This window comes from Aythya ferina (assembly GCF_964211825.1).
Source record: "Aythya ferina genome assembly, chromosome: 1".
Taxonomy (NCBI): domain Eukaryota; kingdom Metazoa; phylum Chordata; class Aves; order Anseriformes; family Anatidae; genus Aythya; species Aythya ferina.
The window spans coordinates 165663773-165669772 of record NC_140296.1 but is presented as its reverse complement, the minus strand read 5'-3'; the positions used below and the strand labels follow the sequence as shown (position 1 = coordinate 165669772).

Below are 6000 nucleotides of genomic sequence, written 5' to 3'. Positions count from 1 at the left end.
ACAAATTACAAAATAAATACTTGCAGATGATGCCCTAGTCATATAGCAAATATACAGCAAGTAAGCTGTAGAGAACGTGATACATTTTATCTTTGTTAAATGACATTCAAAATTATAAAGCTTCACAGTCACTTTTCCTTATAAGTCAAAAAAATACCAGCCTTGAATACACAAAAATCTTGATGCATGTGCCCAAAATAGAGTTTCTTCTCCACCTGGCAGCTGGAAAGATCTTTCTGCCAATAGAATTTTAGAATCACATCATTTAGAATCACACCAAAAGTGACAAAAATCAGAAAAGAGAACACTCCCAGTGAAGTGGTGTTACTTACATGTTTTCACAATTTATTTCATATTGTATGGTCTTACAGTATCATCATTTTTATGACATCAAGCAATCAGAGAAATAAGCTGATGACAAAACAATAAACTAATGACAACTTCTAGCTAAAGAAGCACTACAGTAAAGCAGACCAGTCAGTGGAGGACCACCAGGATGGTCAGACAGCTGGAGCCTAGGGGAGGCTGAGAAAGCTGTATCTGTTAATCTTTTCTGGAGAAGAGAAAGCTATAGTGAGACCTTTGGTAGTCTACAAGTACCTAACAGGAGAGTGTAGATAAGATAGAGGAAGACTTTTTTTTTGGAAATGCATGATGAAAGGGTGAGAAGAAATGGAGGCAGACTGCAGCAAGGGAAGTTGTGTTTAGATATAAGGAAAAAACTCATCGCAGTGAGAGCACTCAAACACTGAGAGATATTACCAGGAGAGTCTATAGAATCAGCATCCTCAAAGACGTTCAAACTCAGTTGAGACAGGGTCCAGTAATTTACATTTGAAGGTAGCTTTCCTTGGGTGAGATGTTGGACAAGAAAACCTTCAGAAGTCCTTCCCACCCCCAACTATTTTATAGTTCTATGATTCCATGAAGTTTTGGAACTTGAGAAGATGTGAGCTGCTGATATTTTGTCTGAAAAATACTGCATACGGAGAGATTCAGCAGCATTGGGATACATGTTTCATAATTGTATAATATTCAATCTTCAAACACCATATTCAAATTCTAAAGTTTGATGACGTTGTTATATTCATTTCTATTTCATTTGTGCTGGAAAAAAAAAAAAAAAAAAAAAAAAAAGATACTTTTTTTGTGGAAACAGACTTGAACATACAGAAAAAAGTAGATAAATATTGAAGCATTTATAGCCAAATAATAAACTGCAATTCATTTCAGTTATACATGCACAACTTTTATGAACTGAGGTAGAAAAACAAAGATGTATTGAATTGCAGTGAAATTGATAATTACAGTTTCTAACAAAAAAAATTGAAGCCTTTGACAATTGAATTGCAGGAGAAATACACATCTCAGAGAAAGCTGTATAATATGCTAACAGAAATGTTATTTTTACTAAAAATTCTGTAGCTAAAATGCTTTATTATTCTCTTGCAACTTATTTGTGACTACCAAATAATAGTTCCTCAGGTTTGTCTTCAATGCAGTCATGCTTTTACCAAAGTTGTTTAACACATTAAGGTGCCTCTTAACTCTGAGTAAATGACAAATATACATATCTGCCAGGAAATTTAGTCTAAAAGCAGAAAAGGAACACCAAATGCCAAGTATTAGTAGTTGTGTAGTCTCCTGGGTAATGCAATCTAGAACTGTAGAAGCTCAAACTGAAATCCTTGCATCAGAAAAATTATTGAAAATGAAACATCTTCATTTAGGAACACCAAAATACTTTATTTCAACTGTAAATATTTTTTAGCCTTTTTCAGTTATTGGGCATTCAGTCTTAGCCTAAGATACATCCGTAAACTCCATATCATCCATAACATCCAACACAATTCAGGATGTTAGGTTGCAAGAGAAGCTGTTCATTCTGATGATAAACACCCAGTCACACAAATAACTTTAATTCCAGACAAGAAGAATAACAAATTAGTATTCCAATTCAGAACAAGGAATCTCCTATACTGAAATAATGTAAGTACCATCTTTAAGCACAGGACTGCTTACCTCAAAACCCAAATCTGTATCCCAAAAGGTATTTTCAGAGTGTGGTTGTTTGTTCGTTTGTTCGTTTTTCCTTTTTTTTTTTTCTTTTTTTTTTTTTTTTCTGTAACAGCCATCTGAAAATATTGAAAGTACCATAATAATGAGTCCATTTATATGGAAATGGTCTTGTTATTATTTAATCAGGCCAGCATCTAAGTGATTCATGAACTGTAGGTTGGAATTCAATAAGCAGTTCACGAATCTGTCTGTTAAGAAAATCTGCAGGAAAGAAAAAGAAAGAACCCCCTTCCCCAAAGGACTTGGTAAACATTCTGTCAATGATGAATGCTACCTAATGTACTTTAAAGCAGTTAAAATCTACTCAGTTCCTTGGCTTATTCAGTGTTCGCTTATAGTGAGCATCAGTGATGCATTATGGTAAGCACTGTATAAATCCACAGCAAAAAGAGAGATAACCAGTAGCTTAGAGAAATTAACTGCACAAAACAGTTGTGAAGGAAGTTAATTGAAATTTGGAAGTATCGTAAAAAAAGACAGAAATTTTCTTCCATAAATGGATAGGGATCAATATACTGGAATAAAGCTGCCTCATGCTTCCTGGAGCCTTTATATTCACACCAAACAATTTTATTTTTGTCATCCTTAAATTCCTTACCTTGTTTTCCTTGTAAGATCTGTAGTACTGCATGCATATACATATATGCACACACTCACACACAAACATATGTTTGTATGTACCTTATGGGTACACACACAGCACTCCACATTCACCTTAAAAATACCTTGTAGTCACAATGCTAAGCAAAAGACTATTTTTCTAATGTTTCCACAGGGTGATCTTGGTAAGACTATTAAACATTTGTAATTAGCTAGAGCTTAAAATAAGCAAATGGAGGAAGAAAATTTGCACTGTAATTTAGTTTGACATGCAAAATGAGCCCAGACAGCTACAGCATGCTGATTTGTAGAAGTGTGATACCTATTTCCCAGGGAACAAAAATGCCATGCCCACCTTTCCTCATTGCATTTTATTACCTCTTCTCCCACCCAACCAAGTTATATGGAAAAGAAACATGGATGAAGAGGATAGGTGAAAAGACTACTTCTGGAGCAAATGGTGCGGCTCAAATTCTTCTCAATTTCTATCCCTGACTTTTGATTGGAGATGAACATGGCTTTTTTAAATAAAAAACATAATCTTTTCAGAACACCTGATTGCTTTGCTTTTACATTGCATTTTTTTCTGCCTGCTTTCATCTACCTTTCTTATATCAAATATTAATGTGATTCCATCACTTTATCAGACAAAGAGATTTCCTAGTGATACTTTATCAAGACAAAAACAAACAAACAAACAAATAATAACAAAAAAAATATAGAAGCCAAAAAGCCAAAACACATTTTCTATATTACTATTGTAACTTCAGTAAGAACAGAAGCCCAATACTAGCAGAATTCCAAGAAAGAAAGAAAGAAAAAAAAAAAAAAGATTTTTTTCCAGATCATTCTGTAAAAATTGATCTTGCAGGGGCATGTGAAACCTTGGAATATATGTGCTTTGCTGAATAATGCTTACAGTGCTGCTAGTACTCACATGATTTTTAAGGTGGTGACAGTGTGTTGTAAGTGAATAAAAAATAGATAGGATCAAAGAAGATAAGTAACAGGGGCTTTGAATAAAATGAAAAAATAAATATCACATGGAAAATCATTGGGGTTACCTTCTGCTTCTACTTTGTTTAGCATAAAATCATGTGGAGCAATGAGAGAGGGCAGAAAATGCTTCATGTATATTTGTGGTTTAACAGAAGATGGAAATGTCCCAGTATGATCTTTCCCACCTTCTTAAAATCTTTGGGCTGCCTTATTGATCATCAAAGACATTTAGATGTAGAGCTTGGTGATATGGTTTAGTGGAGGACTCGTTAGTGTTAGGTCAGAGGTTGGATTCGATGATCTTGAGGTCTCTTCCAACCTAGAAATTCTGTGATTCTGTGATTATGTTTAAGATACTAATAATTACAGGCAATTCCAAGGCTATCTTATAATTCACCTGGAGAGTGGCCACTTTGCATACCGGTAAGACCTTTTCTAAATGGTTTCAGGCTGTGAGTTTCAAATGACTGTTTTGGGTGAGGTGTAAACTTGGCTGCTCATCAAGAAAGAAAGGTTTTTTCTTTGTCTCCAAGGCCCTGTAGCTGGTCATTGACTTGAAAGCTGACAAAAAGCTGACAAAAGGCCAGTATAGAATACAGTCTGCTGCCATAATGGTGCGGAATAGCAGTGTTATTCTAAATGTACATGGGTATTTCAGAAATCTTTTGCTGTGGGTCAGAGAGAACAAATCAGGTCATGAATGAAGACATGGGAATTTAGAGAAGCCATGGCAATGGCCCATCTAAAAAGGCCCAGGACTGGAAATGTCAAAGACTTCCTCATGGGTGTGAAGCTAAGAGTAAATAAGAATTAATGTACAGCAAAGTGGAAAAATTGAAAGAATTTTTGTTCTACCAAGATTTTCCTTATTGCTGAAAGCAAAGTTCAGACATCTTCATAACAGGACTGAGAACTGCACTTAGAGGCTTTGACAGAGCCATTTTAGAGCAGAAGTGCCTAGCGTACTCAGTGCCAATATGGTTGTGTCACAGCCCCATCAACAAGTCAGTGCAGGTGAGCTTCTCTGAAAGAAACATCTAGCAAGAAAGAGTTTCACAGGGATATGCTTTTGCCAAGTTGTCAAAGTTTCCTATATATACATTTTGTATTTTTACCTCACAACTTCTAATATTTTAGAGGTAACAAATGGAACAAGTTAGTCTGTTGTTTATATTCAGCCAGGTCTTTTATTACTATATACTGAAAACATAACTGATTATGTTTAACCCCAAGAGCAAGCTGTAGTTGCTAAAGTTTTGTCAACAACAGGCAGCTTTGTTGAGACAAGAACAAATGTGTTTAAGACCAGAGCAAAGGATGTTTTAGTGAGATGTCTTATTTACCTCGGTGGGAGTATGGCAAAGGTAAGCATGAAAGGTTCTTGTCCAAGGGAGCTTTCTAGGTAAAGATTTTGTGGTGTTTTTATTCTTTGTTTGCTTGTTTATTTTTTGGTGTGTGGTTTTTGTTTGTTTGTTTTGTTTTTGTTTGTTTGTTTACTTGCTTGTTTTTGTGGGTGGACCTGCCTGCCTATTTTATAGTTCCACTGAATGTATTGATTTGATTGAAGAATTGGGATCTAAATTTGACAAAATCCAGATATAAATAAAGGAAAAGAGGAAAAAGGAAAAAAAGGAAAACAGAAAAATAAAAAGATAGCTCAATAATTTGTTTCAGTGCTACTTATTTATTAGTCTGAGATTATTAGGAACATGACCACAATGGTAGAAGGTAGCAAATTTTAAAGAAGAATCAACTGGGGTTCAAGACAGGAGAACTTCTACCTGAGATCTGTTGGCTGAGAGATTGTGGAATAGTAGGGGAAACAGGATGTGCGTATGAGCAGTGCTGTTCAGAACCTTAAAGTGATGATGGAGTGCATGTCAATCACTTACACGAAAAGCTATAACCTATTTTCCTTATCATATTCACACACACACAAAAAAAAGTGGAAACTTCATATTTTTTGCAATCTCCAAGTTTAACCTTATTATACAGGGACTGTCACACTGAATAAATCAGAACTGTTTAAAACCCTGTAGGCTGTTCACACAACTCAAGGCCACCTGTTCTTGGGTCTGGTGCCTTTCTGTTACTCGCTGTAAACACAGCATTCCTGAGGTCAGTAACTGTAAGGCTTGGTGGAATGGCTACCCTCAGCTACATGCAGCTGCAGTCAGATTATATTACTGCTCACACAGCGGCCTTGCAGGCCCTCAATGAATAAATGTTCTCTGCAGATAACAGCTCTACATTCAGGGACACTGCATTTATAAGGCAGACACTTACTCCACACTTACTTTTATGTATGAATATATAATCAAG

At 35.5% G+C, this 6000-nt stretch overlaps 1 long non-coding RNA gene across 3 annotated transcripts in view; it reads right to left on the bottom strand.

Annotated features, from left to right (window-relative positions):
- Positions 1-319: 319 nt before the first annotated feature.
- The window catches only part of LOC311430575, a 28407-nt gene continuing 22726 nt past the window's right edge, over positions 320-6000 (bottom strand). For all 3 annotated transcript variants that reach the window (XR_014688876.1, XR_014688877.1, XR_014688878.1), the window contains 2 exons: positions 2023-2135; positions 320-1107 (listed from right to left, as the gene is read on the bottom strand). This is a non-coding gene — a long non-coding RNA (uncharacterized lncRNA). The remainder of the gene's footprint in view (positions 1108-2022; positions 2136-6000) is intronic.